This window comes from Pongo pygmaeus, chromosome 7 (genome assembly GCF_028885625.2).
Source record: "Pongo pygmaeus isolate AG05252 chromosome 7, NHGRI_mPonPyg2-v2.0_pri, whole genome shotgun sequence".
NCBI lineage: Eukaryota > Metazoa > Chordata > Mammalia > Primates > Hominidae > Pongo > Pongo pygmaeus.
In genome coordinates, this window is record NC_072380.2 from 152553794 (window position 1) to 152579711 (window position 25918).

The 25918-nt window shown below is 48.9% G+C and overlaps 1 protein-coding gene across 2 annotated transcripts in view; it reads right to left on the reverse strand.

Annotated features, from left to right (window-relative positions):
• Window positions 1-25918, reverse strand: part of KCNK9 (potassium two pore domain channel subfamily K member 9) — a 104460-nt gene that overhangs the window by 65335 nt on the left and 13207 nt on the right. The window lies entirely within an intron of this gene.

The window sequence follows — 25918 nt, forward strand, 5'->3', positions numbered from 1 at the left end:
CGGGAGGGGCAGGAACCAGGGCTCTGATGTCTGACATTATGTGACCTTGGTCAAGTCTGTCCTCTTTCAGGGCCTTCGTCTCCTCACCTGCAAGACGGGTATGTTGTGTTCAAAGACTTCTCTGCAGTCCTTTCCCTCCCCTGAATCTCCTTGAGTGCAAACCCTGCTGGTTCCACTCTTCAGCATGAATCCTGCTGGTCCAGGGAGCTGCTCTGTCTCCCGCCCTAGCCCACCCAGCCTTCCCAGCCAGGCAAAGCCCTCCAGAGCCCGCCTCCCCTTCCCTCCACAGCCTCTAGGCCTTAACATATCACTGCAAGCTGGCTGCGTTTCGAGCTATGTCCAGCTTCCCTTATTACCTAAATATGCTCCCCCAAATTCAAGTCCCCCAACAAACCTAGTTTCACCGAATTGAGAATCCAGAAGAGGCTTAGCCACTAGGAGCTGGCAGCCAGGAACTGCCGTCACCTTTGTCAGGTGCCAACCACAGACAGGGCACAGACCCCACCCTCTACTCTACAGGTATATCCTGACCACCAGCAAGTCCAGCCTGGTCAGGCTGGGAGCTGGAAGGCGTGTGACCACATCCCAGCCTGGTGTCATGGCCCTCCAGGGTCTTGCCCAGTTCTCCTTGGCCCGAGTCCCCAGTCACTGGAACTTCTGGTTCCCGAGAGCCAGCTCCTCCAACCATTGCAGAGGCTCCCTCTGGCTTCATTCCTGGAACACAGGCTGGGTGGGGCCACAATGTGGCTTTTGCAGAAGAGAGGGAAAGACAACCCTCCCCCAGCAATAAAAAAAAAAAATCAAACCTGAGGGATCTGGGGGGGGATGTCTCCTTCCTACAACAAGCACAGCAGGCCCCAGCACCAGTATAATTCTACACAAGGTAACCGGGCCCAGGCGGCCACACAGCCATCGCTACTGCACGTTTTAGTTTTCTGAGGCCGCCGTCACAAATTGCCACGAACTCGGCGGCTTAAAACAACACATTTTCTCTTGCAGTTCAAGAGGTTAGAAGTTGCAGTAGGCCTCACGAAGCTAAAAATCAAGGGGTCGCACGGCTGCCTACCTTCTGGGGGCCGTCCGGGAGAGGTCACTCCCTGCTTTTTCCAGGTTCTAGATGCTTCTGCACTGCCTGGCTCATGGATGGCCCCTTCCCCTGTCTTCAAAGCAGGGCTGTAGTCCTTCTCACATCACACCCCTCCGACCTGTGCTTCAATCATCAGAGCTCTCCTGACTCTACCCTCCTGCCTCCCTCTTATAAAGACGCTGATATCACATTGGGCCCACCTGGATTGATCCAGGAGCCTCGCCCTTTCTTAAGCTCAGGTGATCAGCAACCTGAACTCCATCTACAACCTTAATTCCCCCTTGCTGTGGAAGGTAACATCCACAGATTTGCAGACATCTTTGTGGGGGTGAAGGAGAAGACGTTATTCTGCCAATTGTTAGGTGCCTACCTTGCCCTGGCTCTGGGCCCACCTGCCCAAAGAGCTTCACAGGTGTTCTGTGGACCTTAGGTCCTTCACCACCCACCCTGTTCCTGACAGCTAACTCTGTAAAATGAGGTGGCCGTGCACAAAGGCCTGCCATCAGATCACCCCACAGCCTGCTGTCTAGACCAGCCCTTCTCAAACTTGAATGTGTACACAGTGCCCTGGGGTCTTGTCAGAATTCAACTTCCAACATGGTAGGTCTGGCAGGGCTGAGCCTCCACCATCCACCCCGCTGCCAGGTGAAGCTGGCACTGCTGGCCCACAAACGGCATCAGTGTGGCCGAGCCTGAGAAGCTCAGCCCTAGAACCACCTCGAGAGGTTAAATGCATCAACGCCTACCACACAGCACAACTCTGTCACACAGCACCTGGGAAGTAGTGAGTGCTCCTAAAGCAAGCCAAGCACCCCCGGAGCTGTGTCTTGGAAGAACTTGTGTCCCATCTGGGATTTGATCCCAGCTACCTGGTCACCAGCCATGGGCCCTGTGGCAGTTAGGTCCCTGTTCTAAGCAGGAGAGAACTGAGAGGGGAGTCAGTCACAGTAAATACCTGCTAGGGAGACAGCTGCGAAGCCTGGCTTTCCAGTGCGCTGGCCAGGTGACAAGAGGCAAGTTCTTAACACTCCTGAGCCTTGCTTTCCCCATCTGTAGAATGGAAGTCATTCTACCATGTAGGGTGGGTAAGATAATATGCAATCCCATTGCCATGTACTAAGCACGGCGCTATGTCAGTGCTGTGTGAGGTGCTTTCTGTCTATTAAGTGCTAATATAAATACCTAGCAGGAGCCTCTTGGGTTTAAATGAGTCGGCCATCCAGTGGCACTCTCTAAAGTGCTCAGGACACTGCGGTCATCCCCATTTTTACAGATGAGGAAACTGAGGCAAAGAGGATCCATCAGTCACCAAAAGCTCACAGGCCACTGAGCAGCACGGTCAGGACTTGAACCTAGGCTCAGCTCTGCACACGCAGCCACCACACCACTGCTGAGGCCAGGCTTCTGAGCCCAGGCTGCGGAGCCCAGCACTAGGCATACAGCAGGTGCTCAAATCCCTGCCAACTGAACAGAGAAGGTGCTTGGCTGCATGGAAAGCTCTAGATCCATGTCTAGCTATATCCGCTAGTTGGCACGTCACCAGCTCTTTACCAACATCTGGCTTGATTTTTGTCATTTCTTTCTGCTTAACATTTTCCTCATCCATTTTTCAACCTTAAGGCACCTGCCCCCTTCAAGGTAAGACCCACGCTGGGCACTGAGGCCCTTGGCCTTGCCCTGGCCCAGAGGGCTGAGTTTCACCCTTCAGCAATGGTGCCATTCCTCCTCCAACACCTGTCCCCTACGGCAGCATTGTCACGGCTGCCTCTGAAGTCATGCCCAGGTGAGGCCTGCCCATCCACCCTGTCCAGCCCTCACAGGGCTCCCACAGGGCTTGGTGCAGACCAGAGAGCCCAAGGGGAACATTGCTATGATGCAGATCTGCATGCCCAGGACGCAAAGTGGCCCAAGGCCACACCATCTCAGAAGCGCCCAAGTGGGCTGGGACTCTGGCCCTGATCCCCCCACCTATCAGACCAGTTCCCACAGAGGATGCACTCTAGGTTGCCTGCTGGCCTTAGCGCCATCCTTGCTGCCCAGGCAGTTCAGTCCCTAAAGCCCTCTTCCATCAAGATGGAACTGAATGGGCTTGTAGAAGGTGTTTGTGAACCTGCCATTGCACTTCTAGGGATTTATCCTAAGGAGAAAATTGGACAAGTGTGCAAATGAATGTGCATAAAAACGGTCCTCACAGCTGGGCGCGGTGGCTCATGCTTGCAATCCTAGCACTTTGGGAGGCCGAGGTAGGCAGATCACGAGGTCAGGAGTTGGAGACCAGCCTGGCCAACATGGTGAAACCCCACCTCTACTAAAAACACAAAAATTAGCCAGGCATGGTGGTGCGTGCCTATAATCCCAGCTACTCGGGAGACTGAGGCAGGAGAATCACCTGATCCTGGGAGGCGAAGGCTGCAGTGAGCCAAGATCGTGCCACTGCACTCCAACCTGGGCAACAGGGTGATACTCCATCTCAGAAAAAAAAAATGGTCCTCACAACATTCCTTATAACAGCAAAAAATGAAATAACCTACACCTCCAACATAGGAGAACAATTCCTGATGGCTGATTAAGATTCCATTGCACGGGAGGCAGAGCTTGCAGTGAGCTGATATCGTGCCACTGCACTCCAGCCTGGGTGACAGAGCAAGACTCCGTCTTAAAAAAAAAAAAAAAAAAAAAAGATTCCATTGCACAGTTGGGCCATGCACGGTGCTGCACATCCGCATCACTCCAAAGCCAGACCTCCTTTTACCATTCCTTGCTTTACTACACTTTGCAGATACTGTGTTTCTTACCAATTGAGTTTGTGGCAACCCTGCAGCAAGAAAGTCTATTGGCACCATTTTTCCAACATCATGTGCTCACTTTGTGTCTCTGTGTCAGCATTTCTTAGCAATAAAGTATTTTTCAATTAAGGTATGTGGTTATGAGTTCGGTTCTTTTGCATTTGCTGAGGAATGTTTTGGAGGGTAGAGGGTGAGAGAGGAGGGAGAGGAGCAAAAAAATTAACTCATGGCTTAATACTTGGATGATGAAGTAATCTGTACAACAAACCCCCATGACATGGGTTTACCTGTATAACAAATCTGGACATGTACCCTTGAACTTAAAATAAAAATTAAAAAAAAATTAAGGTATGTACACTGTATTTTTAGACACAATGGTACTGCACACTTAACAGACTGTAGTATAGTGTAAACAATAGTTTTTTTTTTTTTTTGAGATGGAGTTTCACTCTTGTTGCCCAGGCTAGAGTGCAATGGCACGATCTTGGCTCACTGCAACCTCTGCCTCCCAGGTTCAAGCGATTATCCTGCCTCAGCCTCCCAAGTAGCTGGGATTACAGGTGTGCACCACCACGTCCAGCTAATTTTTGTATTTTTAATAAAGATAGGGTTTCACTATGTTAGCCAGGCTGGTGTCGAACTTCCAACCTCAGGTGATCTGCCCACCTTGGCCTCCCAAAGTGCTGGGATTACAGGCGTGAGCAACCGTGCCCATCGTGTAAATGGAACTCTTATATGCACTGGGAAACGAACACATTTGTGTGACTCACTTTATTGCAATCTCCACTTTCTCATGGTGATCTTGAACTGAGCCTGAGTATCTCTGAGGAAGGGCTGCACATGTCATTTCTGTTTAATCTGAGGCTCAACCTTGTCACATTCAGCTGCTTTCTTTTCTAGCTCACATCTATTCTCCATACCTCGGAGACAATGCAGGTTTGGTCTAAGACACCACAACAAAACAATAGCAATAAAGCAAGCCACACACATTTTTTGATTTCTCAGTGCATGTGAAAGTTCTGTTTACACTATACTGTTGTCTATTAAGAATGCAATCGCATTGTGTCTAAAATGAAACAATATACATACCTCAATCAAAAGTACTCTACTGCTAAAAAAAAAAAAAAAAAAAAAAAAAGCTAATGATTATCTGAGCCTTGAGCAAGTTATAATTCTTTTGCTGGTGAAAAGTCTTGTCTTCATGTGAATGGCTGCTGATTGATTAGGGTGGTGGTTACTAAAGGCTGGGGTGGCTGTTGCAGTTTCTTAAAATGAGACAGCAATGAAGTTTGCTGCATAGATTGACTCTTCATTTCACCAAAGATTTCTCTGGAGTATGCGATGCTGTTTGATAGCAATTTCCACAGACTAGGACTGTGGAAACTGGAGTCAGTCCTCTCAAACCCTGCTGCTACTTTATCAATTAAGTGTATGGAATATTCTAAATCTCTTGTTGTCATTTCAACAATGTGCATAGCATCTTCACCAGGAGTAGATTCCATCTCAAGAAACCACTGTCTTCACTCATCCATAAGAAGGAACTCCTCATCCATTAGTTTGATCATGAGATTGCAGCAATTCAGTCACATCTTCAGGCTCCACTTCTAATTCTAGTCCTCCTGCTATTTCCACCACATCTGTGGTTACTTTCTCAACTGAAGTCTTGAACCCCTCAAAGGGTTGGAATCAACTTCTTTCAAACTTCTTTTTCTGTTCATGTTGATATTTTGACCTCCTTCTATGAATCACAAATGTTTTTAATGTCATATAGAATGGTATATTCTTTCTAAAAGGTTTTCTATTTACTTTACCGAAATCCATCAAAGAAATCTATCTATGGCAACTATGGCATTACAAAATGTGTTTCTTAAATAATAAGACTTGAAAGTCTAAATCATTCCTTAATCCATAGGCTGCAGAAAGGATGTTGTGTTAGCAGGCATGAAAACCTCATTAATCTCTTTGTACATCTCCGTCAGCACTCTTGGGTGACACGTGCATTGTCAATGAGCAGTCATATTTTGAAAGGAATCTTTTTCTGAGCAGTAGGTCTCAATGTTGGGCTTAAAATATTCAATAAGCCATGATGTAAACAGACAGGCTGCCATCCAGGCTTTGTTGTACCACTTGTAGAGCACAGGAAGAGTAGGATTAGGGGGAATGGCTGGTGGGTGGAGCAGTCAGAACACACAACATTTATCAATTAAGTGTGCCCTCTTGTATAGATGTGGTTCATGGTGCCCCCAAACAATTACAATAGTAACGTCAAAGATCATTGATCACCATAACAGATTTAATAAATAACAAAAAAGTTTGAAATAGTGTGAGCATTACCAAAATGAGACACAGAGACCCAAAGTGAGCACATGCTCTTGGAAACAAATGACCCAGTGGGCTTGATGACACGGGGTGCCACAAACCCTCAATTTGTTAAAAAATAAAAATAAATAAAGCAGTATCTATAAAGTACAATAAAGTGAAAAGCAATAAAACAAGACCTGCCTGTGCATCGTGTTAGGTATTGGAAGTAATCTGGAGATGATTTAAAGTATACAGAAGGATGTACGTGGGTTATGTGCAAATACCGCACCATTTTATATCAGGGACTTGAGCATCCATCAATTTGGGTTTCGGAGAGGATCCATTCTCCCCCAGTTACCAAAAGACAAATATATTTGAAAAGGAAGAATACGGACCAACAACATCCTGAGTCTCAGAGCCATTGATTTTGGAGGGCAGGAGATCAGATCTTTTTTAACTCATCTGTATTTTCTTATATTTCTTACAATAATTATATATTATTGATGTGATTAAAATGTTTTTGTTTTTTAACGTTAAAAACAATGTGGCAGGTCAAACTTGGGTGACCTGCCTCCCCACCAGCATCTTCTGCAGCTCTAAGATTTGATGACCATCCCGGAGACACTCTCATCACAGGGCAGGGACAGGGCCCCAAGCTGGCCTGTGACGTGCACCTGCAGCCACATCCCCTCCACTGTTGCCACCCCCAAGCCATGCGGAGAGCCCCACTGTGTTCTACATCCTACTCCTCCTATGGGCTTCCTTCCCTCGCTCCTTTCTGGGACCACCTCCATTCTGACAGCAATTATCAGTAACCAGAAGGAAGCGTAACCACAATAGCAACCACAGGCCTGTCAGGTGTCACTGGCCCTTCTGCTCCTAGAAGCTCATGTGCAGAGGAGGCCTGGGCTTCTGGCTGCCCAGCCTGAAGGGCAGAGGGCTTCTGTGGCAGTGGGCACATCCCCCTTTCTTGCCTGGCTCAGCCTCCATCACTCACTGATGCATCCTCCTAGGGGACACCCTTCTGGAATCCTTGGGCCAACATCCTCACTTCTTCATACTGTGCTCACAGTGGAAGGAACCAAAAGCCAGCCCAGAGGAGGTGAGAGACGCCTAAGCCGTGAACTCCCACCAGCAAGAGGCGGGAGGATGAGTCCCTGCGTGGCCAGCATTGAGCCCGTGCCCAAGGCCACTTGCTGACGTTCATTCTTCTTTTTTTAGTTTCTTTTTTTTTTTTTAGATGGAGTCTTGCTCTGTTGCCCAGGCTAGAGTGCAGTAGCACAATCTCAGCTCACAGCAACCTCTGCCTTCAGGGTTCAAGCGATAAGCGATTATCCTGCCTCAGCCTTCCAAGTAGCTGGGGTTATAGGCACATGTTCACCACAGCTGGCTAATTTTTTTGTATTTTCAGTAGAATGTAATTGTTTTTTGTATTTTCAACATAATTTTTTTGTATTTTCAGTTTCACCATGTTGGCCGAGCTGGTCTTGAACTCTTGACCTCAAGTGATCCACCTGCCTCAGCCTCCCAAAGTGCTGGGATTACAGGTGTGAGCCACGGCGCCCAGCCAATTCTTCTATTCATAAGTATTTATTCAAGGCCCCCTTGAGCATGGCAGGAGCACCACTGGCCCCCATCTGTCCTCATGGGGTCTGCAGTCCAGTGGGAGAGGTAGATGTTAAAATATTAACACACTCGCAGTTCCTGCTCTGATGAATGTGATGCAGCAGCGGCTTGAGGCTAGGAGAACAAGGGCAGGGGTGAGATCCTTCCTCAGGCGAGGCAGGTGGGACTGACCCCAGCAGCCACTCACGGCAGGTGCTTGCCAAGGCTCGAGACCAGGTTCCTCACTCCAATCCCTCACTTAACTCCCTGCAGCTTGTAGGTGGCTTTCTGGGTTCCTCCTCTCTAAGGCAGGACACACACCACCCACCTGACTTCACCCAGCTGCCCAGAGGCAGGAACAGGACCAGGGGAGGGGCTCGGGGCTGGCACAACGATTCCTTCCTTGGACTGTGTCTAGTCGCCTCCCGTCCACACTTCGTGGTGGCAGGCTAAGCCCAGTCTTTAAGAGGGTGCTCTGGGGCCCCTGTCACCTGTAACTAATTGCTCAGACAATGTTCTGGGTAACACCACATCTGAAGACAAAATCAGCTCAACCCTTCTGGTCAGTCAAAATCCATTCACTTGGGCAAACGTAGAAAAACCAACAGCCAACACCAGGCCATATTAAAAATCACACTACAAGACGGTCTCAAAATAGACTCCAATACACAATTCCCATGGCAACGGCCCCTCGCCTAAGGCTGCCCCCAGGGGAGCCTGGAGCAGAGGGACATGGTTGTGGGGCAGGGTCAGCCCAGCCTGTCCAGACACAGCCCCCATGGGGGAGCCTCTCTGTCTACAGCAGTCTTGGGGCCAAGAACTGGGTCTCCAGTCCTGTTTCCTCTCCAGAGACAGGAGCTGCATGGGAAGGAGCTTGAGGAGTGGAGTGTTTGGGGGTCATCTACATCCTAGGGTGAGCAGGCAGGGAAGGGCCACAGGCAGAAGGGGTCCCAAGCCCCGGGGCACCTGCGTGGGTTCCTCCCTGCCCGGATCTTCCCTGGCATCACAGTGCAGAAGGCGCTGCGCCAGGCGGGAGAGGGTAGACGCATGTTGGGGAGCAGCCAGTGGTGGGGAAGGACAAGAAGGCGGGAGGAACAAATAAATGAACAACCAGAAGCTCAACCCACGTACCACGTGCAGAACGGGATTCGGGCAAGGAGAACGAGAGGCAAGAAAGTCTTCAATCCTTGGATCTGGGGAGCTAATTGTCCCCTTAGTTGACAAATGAGTGCCCAGCAGAACTGGGCTCAAAACCTTGTGTGATAGAGACAGAAAGTAGGTTAGTGGTGGCATAGGCCTGGGGGGAATGGAGGGCTGGGGGTGATGGCTACAGGGCACAGCGTTTCTTTTTCAGGTGAAGAAAAGGTTCTAAAATCGACTGTGGAGATGGCTGCGCATATCTGTGAAAATGCTCAATACCATTGAGTTGTAGAGTTTAAATTAGGGGATTGTATGCTATGTGAACAAAATCTCAATAAAGCTGCTACAAAAATGAAAAAATCAAAAGCCTTGCCAGGCCTATGCCAGGAATTGTGAGGGGCAGCTTAGCGGCACTGGATGGGAGCCAGTGAGCAGTGGGGATGCGTGCAGCCCACCCATCCCCTTGACAGGTGTCACCTCACTTAGCATCCCTGACAGTGTGGCTGGTAAAACACCACTGGCCCATTTTACAGATAGGGACAGCAGGGTTAGCAGAGCTTCAAGGGCTTTCCAGGGCCGCACAGATGGCAAACAGACTGCAAAGAGAAAGAAAATGTGAGCAAAATGTCAGCTCTACACATTTGGGATAGTGGGTTAAGCCCCTTTGCAGTTTGTAAAAATGCCACCAAAGAGATGATGGGCCTTCTACTGCTGCAGTCAGGAGCGGAGTGGGGCCTCTCAGGGTGCTCTTCGATAGCAGCCCCTCCCCACCCCTGCAGAGAGGAAAGTTTTCATCCCAGGATCATGCTCAGCCACCATCCCACCTGCTCCCTGGCTCCTCCAAGGCCAGATTCGGGGACCCCTCCTCCTCCTGGAGCCAGAGCTCACGGCTCCAGCCACGGCAGCCCCGCCCCTGCCCCACCGCCCTGGCCTTGTGCTGTGCCCCTCTGCCTGAGCCCTTCCCTTCCTTCTGGCTCTAACCCCCTGCAGTGTGCCAGGGCGACAGGAACCCCAAGCTTGTTTCCAACAGCCAACCCACGTGGGGTGTGTTGTGGAATGGTTTGCATCCCCCCAGAGTTCATATGTTGAAGCCCTAACCCCTAACAGGATGGTACTTGGAGGTGTGGCCTTTGGGGGTGATCAGGCTTAGATGAGGTCATGAGGGTGGGGCCCTGTGATGGGCTGAGGACCCTCATAGAAGAGGAAGGGAATGACCTCTCCTCTTTCCGCTGTCTGCCATGCAAGGACACAGCAGGAGGGCTGCATGTACAGCTGGAAGCTGGCTCCCCAGAACCGGGCCCTGCCAACACTCTGCTCTCAGGCTTCCAGCCTCTACTCTGTGAGAAGTCAACGTCTGTTGTCTGGGCCGCTCCGAGGGCAGCCCAAGCTGATGAGTATAGGGGGCCAGGGCCAGGTGGGCGGGCACCAGTGTCTCCTGCAGCCCTCTGTGAGGGGCAGGGACCTGGCTCTCCAATTTCACAGCTCAGGAGCCTGGGGCTCCCTCATGCCTAGGCCACACAGAAAAAGGGAGGAGCCGGGACTCCAATCCAAGACCCCAGGACCCCAGCCCCCAGTTCTGCCCTCATGCCTCTGCAGTGCCTCACGGGGCCAGACGGTCTCTCCCCTCTTCCGTGCTGCCTACACGTTTGTGAGAGCCACTGGTGCTGTGACAGGGCCCAGGCTGTCAATCAGTAAAGCCAAGCACCCCAGTGACCCTGAGGCCTAGCAGCAAGACAGGGACTCAGCCCGGGGTGGGGCCTGCGAGGCCCACACCCAGCTAGCACTTCCCTGAAAGCTACACCTAGAGGCCATGTTCCCCTGGCCTGGCACCCCAGGGACATGGCTCTTCCTCCCCCCGAAGCCTTCCCCACTCTGGATCCCCTCTCCCTACCCCTCTTAGCCTCATCGACAAGGGACACAATTCCGAGTGTCTGCTGTCACCCCCAGAAATAGCACTGGCCTTAGAGTCAGCCACAATGGATTCAATCCTGGCTCTCTACTTTTTGGCTGAGTGAGCTACAGGAAAATTACTTTCTCTTCCCAAGCCTCGGTTATCCACCAACCCCAAAAGGAGCAGCGGTGGAGGAGCGAATGAGGTAATAAGGTTCACGGCAGGCTCTACTCCAGGCAGTGCCTGACCTGGCAACATTCGGGACATGGGGCCGAATGAAGAGGGTGGGAGGGGAGGAGGGGAGACATCCTGGCACCTCTTTGCTCACCCTTCCACCTGCCCCACTGCCTGGGCATCTTGTCCTTCCCAAAACGTATTCCACGCTCTGCAATGGACTCAGTGTGTCCCCTAAAATCCATATGTTGAAATCTTAATCCCAATGTGACAGCATTAGGTGGGGCTGGTGGGAGGCAATTAGGTCCTGGGGGTAGATCCCTCAAGAAAGGGATTAGTGCCCTTATAAGGACAAGCCCCAGAGAGCCAGCTCACTCTCTCTACACCACATGAGGACACAGGAGAAGTCGGCCATCTCTAACCGAAAGAGGGCCCCCACCAGAACCCAGCCAAGCTGCCACCCTGATCTCAGCTTTCCAGCCTCCAGAACCATGAGAAATCAAATGCTGTTGTTTCTCAGCTCCCCAGCCTGTGACATCTTGTTATAGCAGCCCGAAATAAGACACTCTCAGTCCTTGCTTTGCCCAAGCTGACCTCCTGCCTAGAGAGCTTATGTGTCCCCCACCCTCACTTCCCATTCATTTTTCACAACCCAAGTCAACCTTAAGGTCTCCTAGAAGCCTCCTGTGACAGAACCTGTTGGTGTTCACCAAACCTCATCAACCTGGTGCAATCTCCTCCTGGGCACACAGATAAACTACATTTCCCAGACTCCTTTGCACTTAGGTAGGATCATATGACCAAGTGCTGGCCAATGGAATGTGGGCAGAAATAATACACTGCTTTTCCAGGCCTGAGGCATGAGAAATGTCCCATATCTGCCCATGGGCTCTCCTTTTCTATTGGCTAATTGAATGAAAGAATGCCAAAGCCCTAGAGGAGGGCAGGGCACAAGATGGAAGGAGCCTGGAGCCCTGAATGACCAAGTGGAGCAGAGCCTCAACTCTGACCTGCATTAATGTGAAAGCCAAATAAATTTGTATTGTGTTAAGCCACTGAGAAGTGAGGGCAGTTTGTTACAGCAGTTAGCCTGTGCTGACTACTACTACATATCTATACATCCTTCCCTCTTCTCCCAACAATGAAGTGTCCAGTGGTGGATTCCCCCAACCCACTTCTAGCCCTTGGCCTTCTGGGCCATCATTAGCTGGGTACTTGTTGTCTCCTGCTCTGGTCTGTGGGCTCTTTGAGGACAGAACTACAACTTGTGAGTTACTTATTTCTGTTTCCCAGCTGGGGCTGGTACAGTGCAGGCACTCATAAATGTTGTCTGATGAACACACCAGGATGTCTCAGAATAGGGCTACCTGGAAAATGAGAAGTTTGTCCTCAAAGGGCCTTCTAGACCCAGGCTGCCCCTGATTCTGAGAGGAGGCACTCCCTGTGTGTAAGCCACATGCCAGGCACCATCCTAAGCTCTTCTCAAATATTTGCTCACTTTGACCTTCACGACATGGAGGCACAAAATAGGTGAATCATGGCTGAGCACGATGGCTTACACCTGTAATCCCAGCACTTTGGGAGGTCAAGGCAGGTGGATCACGTGAGGCCAGGAGCTCAAGACCAGCCTGGCCAACATAGTGAAACCCGTCTCTATTAAAAATACAAAAAAATTAGCTGAGTGTGGTGGTGCATGCCTGTAATCCCAGCTATTTGGGAGGCTGAGGCACGAGAATCATTTGAACCCAGGAGGTGGAGGTTGCAGTGGGCTAAGATTGTGCCACTACACTCCAGCCTGGGTGACAGAGTGAGACTGTCTCAAAAAACAAACAAACAAACAAAACAAAACAAAAAGGTGGTGAATCACTTGTCCACAGTCTCACAGCTGGTAGGTTGCAAAGACAGGATGAAAACCCGGGCTGGCCAGTAGGCTGCAGAATGTATGCACTTTCCCCAAAGGCAGCCCCACATCATGTTTCTGGACCTGCCTTTAGTTGGTGGCCGCAGGGGACCCTACCCTCTGTGGCCACCAATTAAAGGTTGATGCTGGGCACAGCAGGTGGTGCAGCGGCTGCACCTGTGCCTGTGCTGGGTGTTAGATGCTTCTCCTATCACCTGTGGGTGTGTGCGCCCCTGGTCACAGATGAGGAAACTGAGGCAGAGGCACTGAGTCATGCCAGGAGAACTAGACGATGCTGGACTTCTGTTTGGGCTCATCCAACTCCAGGGCCTGGGACTCTTTCCACAACACTTGTCCCAGGGGCTAGTCTGACCCCAAATGCCAAAAAGTATTCATCACCCAGCTCGCCTGGGCTGCTGGTTTGTTTAAACCCCAAGAAGCAGCTCAGGGCCAAGGGAGAACACAATTCCTCTAAATGCCAAGCATTTGACTGAGGGTGAAAAAGTGGATTGGACACTCTCACAAGCAGGAAAAAAAATAAAGGAGGTGTTCCCTGACTCCCCACAGCTGCAGAGTAATACCATGCATCCCAGCCCAACAAGACCCCAGGGCTGCAGAGTATTACCTAGCATTCCTAGCTGGGTCCCCGCAGCTGCAGAGTAACACCTTGCATCCTAGCCCAGTGAGTCCCCATGGCTGCAGAGTAAAACCTTGAGTCCCAGCCCAACGGGTCCCTACAGCTGCAGAGTAACTCCTCGAGTCCCAGCCCAATGGGTCCCCACAGCTGCAGAGTAATACCTCACATCCCAGCCCAACAGGTCCTCATGGCTGCAAAGTAATACCTCACACCCCAGCCCAACAGGTCCCTACAGCTGCGGAGTAATACCTCACATGGGAGCCCAATGTGTCCCCACGGCTGCAGAGTAATACCTCACATCCCAGCCCCAGGGGCTCAGCCCCACAGCCTGACCCAGCCCATCCAGGCCCACTCAACTGCAGCTGGCAAACAACTGCAGCTGGCAGACTTCTGCACCCACTGGTGCCAAAGGCTGCCCCCTGCTTGGCCCTGGGGGTGACTGGACTTGTGTTCCACACAATCCCTCAGGTTTCTCAGGGCCATAAGAACTCCTTGGAAGCCACTGGAATCAAGATTCTGCCCAAGGTGCAGGCTGCCTTCTCTCAGAGGTGAAGGGATTCCAGGGTGTCGTGGAAGCGTCTTTCCTGATATGTATGCCTTGCAGGCAGCTCCCTTCTCCAGTCTGAGACAGGAACCCACCTCCCCTCTGGCTGAGAGCCCTGAGGTCACTGTCCCTCTAGGACCACAGCCCCGTGTCCACCCTAGGCTCTTAGGAAGCCCCACTCCTGCTCAGGGCGAGGTGCATCTGGCTCTTGGTCGGCAGCCAGCTCGGCCCGTCTCCACTCGTGCTCTGAGCTCCGGGGCCTTCACAGGGCCCTTCTGTTCTTCCAGGATGAGGCCCAGGAAGCCAGATCCTCATGCAGCTGGAATGTTCTCTCAACACCCCCGAGGGCCTCAGGCCCATCCCTGGAGAAAGTCCTGGATGCAGCCTCATAGCGCTGATAGAAACTCCACAGCCAGTTCCAAGGTCCACAGGTACCTTCCTCTTTGGGAGTCAAGGCCTGTGGGCTTGGGTGGGCTGTTCTGGCCCCTAGACCTCACCTGGCCAGGGCTGAAGGCCATCACTGGGCCCCTGATGCCACGCGGGCTCCCATTCTCAGACCAAGGTCCTAGGTCTACAGACAGCACAGCAGTAAATGGCCTCTCTCCCCAGGTTTTAAACGGGTAAGAAAAATGCAACCTTCATCCACAGGGCACAGCTAAATCCAGCTTTTACATCTATACAGTGGCAAGACCAGGCAGCTATGCAGAGGCTTGGGCCTGCCCTGGCTGAAAGAACACTGGCTGAAAAGATGCATTTGTGGGTCTGGTTTTGGGGAGTTAGGGTTTGCTTTGTTTTTTTTTAAAAGCCCACTTCATAGTTGTAAGCATCAGAGGCAGGGTGGGCTGTCCCCTCAGCCCCTTCCCTTCTTCCTCACTAAGAGAACTCCAGTTTTATTTAAAACAACAACGGGCCCAGCTGGATTGGCCATGTGACCCAATTCCAGCCAATGACAGCCAACGGGAGTGATGCCAGGTGGGTTCCCGGAGAGCGCCTGTGTCCCTGACGCACAGGTGCAGGCCCAGCTGGCACCTGCCTCTGCTCTCCCCTCCTCTTGCCGAGAAGGCAGGATGCAGAATGGCAGGTGAAAGGCACTCCCTGAGCATGGGGGTGCGGGAACTGCAAGGGCCCAGGTCTGCGATGACTTCCACAAGGAGCCCTACCAGCCGGGCCTGCTGACACCCACTTCTTGTTACAAGGGAAACCCGGACTGGTCAGATTTTTCTAACAAGAAGTCAACACAGTCTAGCGATCATTCAGCCCAGGGCCTCTGGGTGTGCACGTCCTTGGATAAAGCTGAAAGGAGCTTAGCAGGAATCTGTCGAAGTCACCGAGAGCTTAGCACGTGCCAGCATCTCCTCAACTTGTTTGCTGGATGGATGGGGAGACTGCTCAGAAAGGCTACAGAGCTTGCTCAAGGTTACACAGCCTGTGTGAGAGGGTCAGGATTCAAACCCAGGTCTTTTCAAAGAAGCCCAGGTTTTACCTTCACGGAAGGAGAAGCTAGAGAGGGAAACCTGGGGAAACACAGGGGTCCAAGCCAATTCCCTCAGCAATAAGCAAGTGTTTATGTCACCCACCCTTCCTGTGATCCAAGGCTGTGGTGTCCCCAACCCCCACCTCCACTCTGCCCTGCAGCCCGTGCTTCCCTCAGCCTGGGTGCCTTTCTCATATGCACCTTGTAGTATGTCACAGCTGGGTCGCTCAGGAGGGATGGGGCATCCTGGGTGAGGTGAGTGCACTCTGTGTACCAGGCATGGGCCTTCCTGGGTGCATGGTCTGGGGACCATGGCTCCCACCACGACCAGGTCTCTTCCCTTGCGCCACCTGCTCCCACCTCATGCCTACGGGGACTCAGAAGTTGTGTCCGAGGCCAGCAAGGGCTGGTAGCGTCCCTTCCAGCTGGCAGTGCCTCTGCCCAGAGCCAGCCAAGCGCAGGCTTCGGGTTCAGCCTTGGCCAGCAGCGGCAGGCACAGGGACCACAAGTTCCAGCGTCTGGGTCTTCTGGGGGTGGCAGAGGGGGCAGGTGGGGCCTAGCTTCAGGAAGGAAACTTCCCCAGGGTAATGGAGGCTCACTTTCCACCTCCCCACCCGGATCTGCCCCTTCACCTTCCCCAGGAACCACGGCCATTATCCCGGGCCTGCAAGCAGCAGCTTGGGGGCTAACTGGGTCCTACATACCTCCGGAGGGGCTGTGATCCTGGACAGCAGCAGGGCCACCTCAGGCACAGTCCCGGGCTGGAGGAGGGACAGGAAGACAGATCCTTACCCATGGAGGAGATCAGAGGAGGAGGCTGCCCTACGCTTCTATGGCTTCAGCATCTCAGATCTGCCCCTGGCCCCATGCAAACCCTCCACCTACACAGCCCAGTGAGTGTTCATGGTGTCGGGCACTTCTCCTGCGTGCTCCTAATCCCTGATCCACACTCAGCCCTGTGAGGCTGACACTCTCAGGATCCCACCTTGGCAGGAGAGGAAACGGGGCCCAGAGAGGGTGCTTAGCTTCTCTGGGGCCACCCACTATTAAAGGCCACACTAGGATGGAACCCAGGCGGTCGCATTCTCGAACTGCAGAGCCATGCCCCCTCTCTCTGATCCCAAGGTCTAGGGTACAAAATCTAAACTCCTCCTCACAATCTCCACAGTCCTGCCCAGCAGCCTGGGGCTCTCTCCAGCCTCACCCCAGCCTCCTATCAGCCCCTCTCCTAACTTAGAGCTCCAGCTTTGTAACTGTCTCCTCAAGCACACATGTGGCTTTCGTGTCTGCTCTTTTTGCCTTGGAGCCAACAGCCTCTAGCACAGCATCTAGCATGGCACAGAACAGGCAGATGAGAACACTAATCATATCGCCCTCTGTGCATTCACTCTGTGCCATGTGGCCAAGCGCCTTCCACATGTGATCTCATGTAAGCCTCACAAAAATCTCCAGAAGGCAGTCATCATTCTACCCATTTTACATATGGAAACACTAGGCTCCAAGCTATGTCCATTCATGGTCACACAATGAGAAAGAGGCAGGGAGGGAACCATCAGGCTGTGCTCCTCTCCCGAGCACACCGCCCACCGAAATTCACCAAATGAAGAAACAGCAGAGTGGCCGCGAAAGATGCCAGCAGATGGAGTAACCTGGGCCAAGGTGTGAGACAGGAGGCAGGGACCATGTCAAAGGCACCAGCAGCCAGTGCCCAGAGCCCCAGCCCAGAGCTCCAGGGGAAGGAGCGAGAAGCTGGGAGAGCAGCGCGGAACCAGGTGGGTGAGGTCCACACATCTCCTTACTTTGAACTTGACCCAGCAGACTTCTTGGTGCCCCTGAGTGCTTGGGAGCTGCAGCAAGGGTGGCTGGCTTTAGGAGGTCACCCTGTGCTGAGGGGCTGCAGGTGGCACAGCAACACAGCGGGCAGCAAGCTGGCTGCTCCCTCTGCCATAAGGAACAAGAGTCTCCGAGGCTGCTGGGGCCAGCTCCCTGGGGAGGCTGGCAGTGGCCAATCTCACATCATGGTGTGGGGCTCCAGGCAACCTGTAGTGGACAGCTGGCCTCAGCACCCTACTTGGAAAGAAGATGTCAGTACGTGGACACTGCTCTTTAACCAACTGGCATCTTATGTGGCCTGGACAGTCACAGCCATGCCTGGAGCTCAGGGAGACACCAGGAAAGATGGCCCAGCCCCAGGTGGGGCACGAAGGGCTCCCTTCCTGTGGCCCAGCCCATGGAAGCTTCCGGTGGCACCACGGGAACCAGGCCAGGCCCTGCAGGTACCCTGGGATTTGGAGGAAGAATGGCAAGGTCAGCAGGCACCTCGGGCTGAGCGGGGAGCACGAGGGGTGCAGGGAGAAGCCTGGCTCCACAAGAAGCCCTCCGAATGGGACCACCCACCTCTTCTCACAAACACCTGCCATTCAGATTCGTGGGCTGCTGTTTTTCAAGGATTTGCTTTTCTGAAAGACCTAGAGAATATTCTAGAACAGTTAAATATAGCTCTTGTGAAAGCTGTCCCATTTCCATGCCTATGTTCATTCAACAAACATTCTCGGAGGGCCTGCTTAGTGCCAGACACGGGTAGGTGGGGGCCTCAGCCCCTGGGAGACGAATAAGAGAGTCCCTGCTGATAGGTGCTGAGGGCAAAGGATGAAGACTCGCTTGGAAAGAGCTGAGCATGACACAGGGTGGCAGGTACTGAACTGGCAGGAGCCCTGGAACTTCAGGGACACATAGGAGAGACATCTCACCTGCCTGGGAAGGCTGCACAGAGGAGACATCTTCAGTGGCTAGGGATGCCCCACTCTAGCCTGGGACTCAGTCTGCATGGGACAGGGGTGGAAAGAGGCACGGGGTGGAGAGAGGGACAGGGCTGAGAGGCAATCAAGAGCTTAGATTTCAAGGGCCATGGTAAGCAATGCATTGCAGGCTGTGGGCCACAGGGAGCCATGGATGGCTTGTAAGCAGGGCAGTGACTCGATCTCCTGTGGCTAGCTTGATGCACATCAGCACAGGCCCTGGGCCATCTCAGAAATGCATGCAGCTTGGAGAAGGCCGAGTAGGTGACGTTGCCGTAGTGCAGTGTTGCATAACGCCTGGTGACCCCCCCACACCCGCCCTTTAAAAACAAATGCTTAGGTCATCCCCAGAGGAAGCCAAAAATTAGAGAGGGCTCCTCTGTGTGCCCAGAATGGATCTAGACTGAGCTGGAAAACAAAACTCAAAGGAAAAAAACCAGAGCATTTCCAATGTCCAGGCCTCCTGGGACTGGGGTGGTGAGGGACTTCAACCAGAGGCAGTAGGGGCCAGGGAAGAGGGCATCTACAATTCCCTTCTGAATTTTAAAAGCAAGATCCCAGCTTACAACAAGTGTCCACCTGATAGGAAGAAGGAAAAAGGTCACAGCACTGACACCCTGCCTGTACGGGAAGATTCTGGTCCCAGAACGAAAGGCTCAAGGAGATAAGAGCAATGACCCACCAGCTCCAGATTTCTCCCCTGCCAGACGAGGGTGAAGAGCAGGTGCCCTGGAAGCCAGGCAGAGAAGGAAGCAGCCAGAGAGAAGAGCACCCGCCCCGCCCCTGCTGGCAGCTTCCTCCTTCTCCCTCCCTCCTCCCCTCTGCTGTTCTCACTCTGAGGTGCTCTCCTGCCAAAAGCATTCCCCATTTCAGCTCCATCTCCTCTTCTGATTCTTTTATAGGGGACTCTTGGGACATCCCCAGATGCCAAATGAAGCAGCTGGTGGCCTCTGTCTTCAGCAGCAGGTCTGAGGTTTTCCATTACCAGCCACTAGACTTCAAAGCCAATCTTGTCCATGGGCTCACTCACACATGGGGAGACTAAAGCCCAGACAGGGAAGCCAGGTCTGCCCGAGGGGTTGGAGTTGACCACGTGTTACCAGGTCATATCCAGGACACGTGGTAGCTGAACACAGCCGAGGGCTCAGAGGGCTGTCCCTGTCACAGGAGGTGTGTGAGAGGAGTGTGAAGGGCCACTGAACAGGCCACCAGAAGGTCCATTTCTTTCCAGGAGCCCGGACTGGATGTCCCCTAAGTATTAAGGCAGGCATGAGATGGGAAGTGCAGCCACACCTCCTTCTCCCAGTCATCTGCCAATGATGGGTCTAAGTGTGGCCATGTGGCCCACCCTTGGCCTATGGGGCAGAGGTGGAAATTGCTGAGTGGGGCTTCCTGGAAAGTTTGTTAAAAGGACAATCTCAACTGGCATAACCCTTCTGACCTTTGCCCCCTCCTTCTTCCTGCCTGGAACAGAGATGTGATAAACCCAAGTACAAATGCCAACACACTAAGGAAGACAAAGCCAAAAAATCAAAGAAGCCCAGGTCCCAGGTGGTCCTGGACAGTGTACCCCAGAGACCACACCATCACTCACTGGATATCCCACCCAGACATGCCCTGAGAACTCCATAGCCCTGGTTGTTTCCAAGTCAGCCACATTTCAGTGTAGTCCTCTTTGGTGTTCCTCACAGTAATACAACATTACTTGGTGAACCCTCAGTGAAGACATGAGAGCACATTCTTTTGTGCAATTTAGCACCACACATTTCTGATAGCAGTTATAACATTTGACATATTTTCTTTCTGTCTTTTCTCCTTGGAAGCCACAAGTAAATGTGAACCTGTATCACAGCCAATATGAAGGTTAGTGTACACCCATATTTTGGGACTAACTTTATACCTTATTTTTATGTCTTTTGTTATAAGCCATGTCAAAAACTTTCCTAGAAGAAAAAGGGTGAAAATAAGCTAAAAATATGAACATATATATAAAACAAATGCTAATTTTAAAAAAGCAGGCACAGCAATAAGATCAGGAAAAAAAGAAGGCAAAAGGATCAAATGTAATTTTAAAAATCTTGTTTTACATAGGCAAGCTTATCTCTGCCAAGAAGAAATAACAACAAACATAAACCTTTATGCATCCAACCACATAGCTTCAAAAAACATAAAACTAAAATTGTCAGAAATACAAGGAGAAACTGACAAGCTACAGTGACCAAGCACTGGTAAAGACACTAAGGGATCTCCCTCAGAAATTAAGTAGACCTGATAATAGTTATAGTCAGATTATAAAGCAAGAGACACACATCAAAATGCCTATAGAGTGAGGCAGCTGAAGCAAATGAGTGAGATGACCTGATATGATGATGCTAAGGACTATGGTGAACTAGACAGAGCACATGCTCCATTTAAGGCATAAAAGTTAATAAAATAATGATAATTTAAACACTATATGTGCTAAACCCAACATGTGTGCAAGCTGATTGAGCCAGGAATCACCAGTTTTCAGACTTTGAAAAGGATTTGAGTAACATAACAAATAAGTTTGATTTAATAGGTTTGTGTAGAACTTTATATACAAAAAAGACATTAATGTTCTTTTCAAATGTTCATGGAACTCCACAAAAATTAATCATTGCGCTACAAAGAAAAAGTCCTGTAAATTTTAAAATACAGGAATTATGCATTATAAGTATGCCTTACAGATACTGAACACTTGAAACACATTAGCTATTTTATTTTTATTTATTTATTTTTATTTTTTATTATTATACTTTAAGTTCTAGGGTACACGTGCGCAACGTGTAGGTTTGTTACATAGGTATACATGTGCCATGTTGGTTTGCTGCACCCATCAACTTGTCGTTTACATTAGGTATTTCTCCTAACGCTATCTCTCCCACAGCCCCCAATGCCTCAGCAGGCCCCAGTGTGTAATGTTCCCTTCCCTGTGTCCATGTGTTCTCATTGTTCACCTCTCACTTATGAGTGAGAACATGTGGTGTTTGGTTTTCTGTCCTTGTGATAGTTTGCTGAGAATGATGGTTTCCAGCTTCATCCATGTCCCTGAAAAGGACATGAACTCATCGTTTTTTATGGCTGCATAGTATTCCATGGTGTATATGTGCCACATTTTCTTTATCTATTCTATTATTGATGGACATTTGGGTTGGTTCCAAGTCTTTGCTATTGTGAATAGTGCCACAATAAACATACATGTGCATGTGTCTTTACAGTAGCATGATTTATAATCCTTTGGGTATATACCCAGTAATGGGATTGCTGGGTCAAATGGTATTTCTAGTTCTAGATCCTTGAGGGATCGCCATACTGTCTTTTACAATGGTTGAACTAATTTACACTTCCACCAACAGTATAAAAGTGTTCCTATTTCTCCACATCCTCTCCAGCATCTGTTGTTTCCTGACTTTTTAATGATCACCATTCTAACTGTCGTGAGATGGTATCTCATTGTGGTTTTGATTTGCATTTCTCTGATGACCAGTGTTGATGAGAAAACTGGCTAGCCATATGTAGAAAGCTGAAACTGGATCCCTTCCTTACACCTTATACAAAAATTAACTCAAGATGGATTAAACACTTAAATGTAAGACCTAACACCATAAAAACCCTAGAAGAAAACCTAGGCAATACCATTCAGGACATAGACATGGGCAAAGATTTCATGACTAAAACACCAAAAGCAATGACAACAAAAGTCAAAATAGACAAATGGGATCTAACTGAAGTAAAGAGCTTCTGCACAGCGAAAGAAACTATCATCAGATCAAACAGGCAACCTACAAAATGGGAGAAAATTTTTGCAATCTATCCATCCGACAAAGGGCTAATATCCAGAATCTACAAAGAACTTAAACAAATTTACAAGAAAAAAACAAACAGCCCCATCAAAAAGTGGGCAAAGATATAAACAGACACTTCTCGAAAGAAGACATTTATGCAGCCAACAGACATATGAAAAAATGAACATTAGCAATTTTAAATGTGCAAAATGCAAGAACTAACTTAATCTTCTCAACAACCTTGAGATCTATTATTGTTGTTGTTATCATCCTCATTTCATAGATTGCAAAAGCCAAGGCACAGAGAGGCTGAAATGCATGTCCATGTAATTACATTACAATTAGTAAATGACCAAGACAGAATAATACACAAGCAGTCTGGCTCCAAAACTCATTCTCCTACCTAATCATTTTGCTAACAAAAGTGTGTGTATATGCATGTGTGTTTTGTGTATAACTTTAAAACACACGCTTCAAATAACCCTTGGATGAAAGAAAAAAATAAACTCACTTGCAAATTATTTACAAACAAATGATAATGAGACACTTATGGGATGCAGCCAAAGGGGCACACAGAGGAAAACATATAGCCTTTAGTGAATTTATTTGTAAAAAGAGAAAGCCTAGTACCTGTCAGTGCATGAAGGGAGGAAAAAAATAAATCAACCTAAAGAATGCAAAGTAAGTGTTTAATAACAATAAAAGCAAAAAATCAATAAAATTGATAACCTCTTATAATAAAACCAAGAGCTGGTTCTTTTAAAAGATTAATAAATGTTGACAACTAATTCCAAATATTTTCAAAGAATGTAAGAGCCAAAGAAAACACATGTGCATGCCAGAGCCTGCAACAGAGCCAAATATTTCATCCTCTTCTATGAAGCAACCTGCTGCTAGCTGTCACCACTTAGACATGGGTCTAAGGGGCTGGACCATGATAGGAGGCTTCTACTTCTATGCTATGTTTTGTTTGGTTTTTCTTAAGTTTTCACTATGTAGATTTTCATACATATATATATATTCATATATATACACATATATTCATATATATACATACATATTCATATATACACATATTCATATATATACACATATTCATATATATACATATATATTCATATATATTCATATATATACTATATATTCATATATATTCATATATATACTATATATTCATATATATTCATATATACATATATTCATATATATTCATATATATACATATATTCATATATATTCATATATATACATATATTCATATATATTCATATATATACATATATTCATATATATTCATATATATACATATATTCATATATATTCATATATATACATATATTCATATATATTCATACATATACATATATATTCATATATATACATATATATTCATATATATTCATACATATACATATATATTCATATATATTCATACATATACATATATATACATATATATTCATATATATTCATATATATATACATATATATATGGTAGAGAAAAATATAATTAAACCCCAGATATGAATACTCAAGCTTCGACAATTAACAACTCAAGGCCAATCTTGTTTTATCTAAACCCGCATCCACTTCCCCATGTGATTCCAGTTATTTTAAAGAAAATCCCAGACATTTCATTTATACATGCATCATTATCTCTTAAAGATAAGTGTTCATTTATTATATATAGTCATAATAATAATTTTACTTCTACATGCATCATTATCTTTTAAAGATAAATACTCATTTATTATATATAGTCATAATAATAATCACACCAAATACCTAACATTAATGTGTGTGTGTGTTTAAATTACAGAGGTATTACATGTTACTAGTTTTCAAATCCAATTAAGAAAAAGTTTAAAACCACAGGAGACTTTGTATAACTCAAAACATGCTAAAGGAGATAGGATCACCCATACCCTACAAACAAGGATGCTGACGATGACAGCAAAAAAATGGTTTACTTGCTGTACCCCAGCTAATAAAAGGTAGATGAGGGGTTTGAGCTCAGGTCCCTCCATGACTGTCTTAATCCATTCTCACGCTGCTGTAAAGAAATACCCGAGACTGGGTAATTTAAAGAAAACAGGTTAAATTTACTCACAGTTCCACATGGCTGGAGAGGCCTCAGAAAACTTACAATCGTGGTGGAAAGGGAAGCAGGCAACTTCTTCACAAGGTAGCAGAAAAGAGTGAGTGCAAGAACGAGGAAGTGCCACACTTTAAAACCATCAGCTCTAGAGAGAACTCATTCACTATCACAAAAACAGCATGGGACTGCCCACATGATCCGATCACTTCCCTCCCTTGACACGTGGGGATTACAGGTCTCTCCCTCAACACGTGGGGATTACAATTTGAGATGAAATTTGGGTGGGGACGCAGGGCCAAACCATATCAATGACCGATCCTGGGTTGGGTCCACTCCACCATGGTGTAGGCTTTCAGCCTAGCAGATGGTCAGATTTTGATAGGTAACAATAGATTAATTAACATGTTTGGACAACAAAGTCTTCTTGACCATAGTAAGATAAACTCAGATTCATACATTTGATATGGGAGAAAAGCAACATGAGCTGAGTGACTTCTATGTGACGGGTCCTGAACTAGGTGCTTTCATCTCCCTGATCTCGCTTACTCCACACAGCAGTCCTAGGAGGTTACCGTGGGCTGAATCATGTCCCCTCACCCCAAATTCATATGTTGATATCCTAACCCCCAGGACCTCTGGATGTAACTGTTTTTGGAAAAAAATAAGGTAAAATGAGGCCCTTCATGTGAGCCCTAAACCAATCTAACTGGTGTCCTTATAAGGAGGGGAGATTAGGACCACAGACATGCACAGAGGGATGGCCGTATGAAGACACAGGGAGATGATCATCCACAAGCCAAAAAGAAAGGCTTCAGAAGAAATCAACCTGCTGACACCTTGACCTTGGACTTCAGGCCTGAAGAACTGTGAGAAAAAAATATTTTCTGCGGCTTAAGTCACCCTGTCTTACTTTGTAATGGCAGCCCCAGCAAACTGAAATGAATCCAAAGGTAGACTGTGGACTATGTATTTTACAGATGAGAAAACAGCAAATCAGCTGAGAGCTATGCAATAGGCAGGATTTGAACCCACTTGGAAACCAAAGCTATGCTCTCCACTACACCAGGAAGGAAATCATGGTGAGGAGTGGGTGGCAGGAGGGACTTGGCAAGAGGCATGGTCAAGATGGCAGGCTGAGATGCTGTACCATTGCTTTGGGCTCACTGTGGGCAGGATGTATTTCCCACCTTTTGACTTTGGCCTTGGTCACATGACTTGCTCTGGCCAATGGTATGTGGGAGAAGTGACAGCATCATGGCAGTGTCTTGGCAAAAGAGTTGTCACTTGCTTTTGCTGCTCTCCTGTGCCTTTGCCATCATTTTTTTTTTTTTTTTTTGAGACGGAGTCTCACTCTGTTGTCCAGGCTGGAGTGCAGTGGCGTGATCTCGACTCACTGCAAGCTCCGCCTCCCAGGTTCATGCCATTCTCCTGCTTCAGCCTCCCAAGTAGCTGGGACTACAGGCGCCCGTCACCATGCCCGGCTAATTTTTTGTATTTTTAATAGAGACGGGGTTTCACCGTGTTAGCCAGGATGGTCTCGATGTCCTGACCTCATGATCCGCCCGTCTCAGCTCCCAAAGTGCTGGGATTACAGGCGTGAGCCACCGCACCTGGCCACCTTTGCCATCATTGAGCGAAAAACATGCAATGACTTGAAGCAGAGCCTCCCCCATCAGC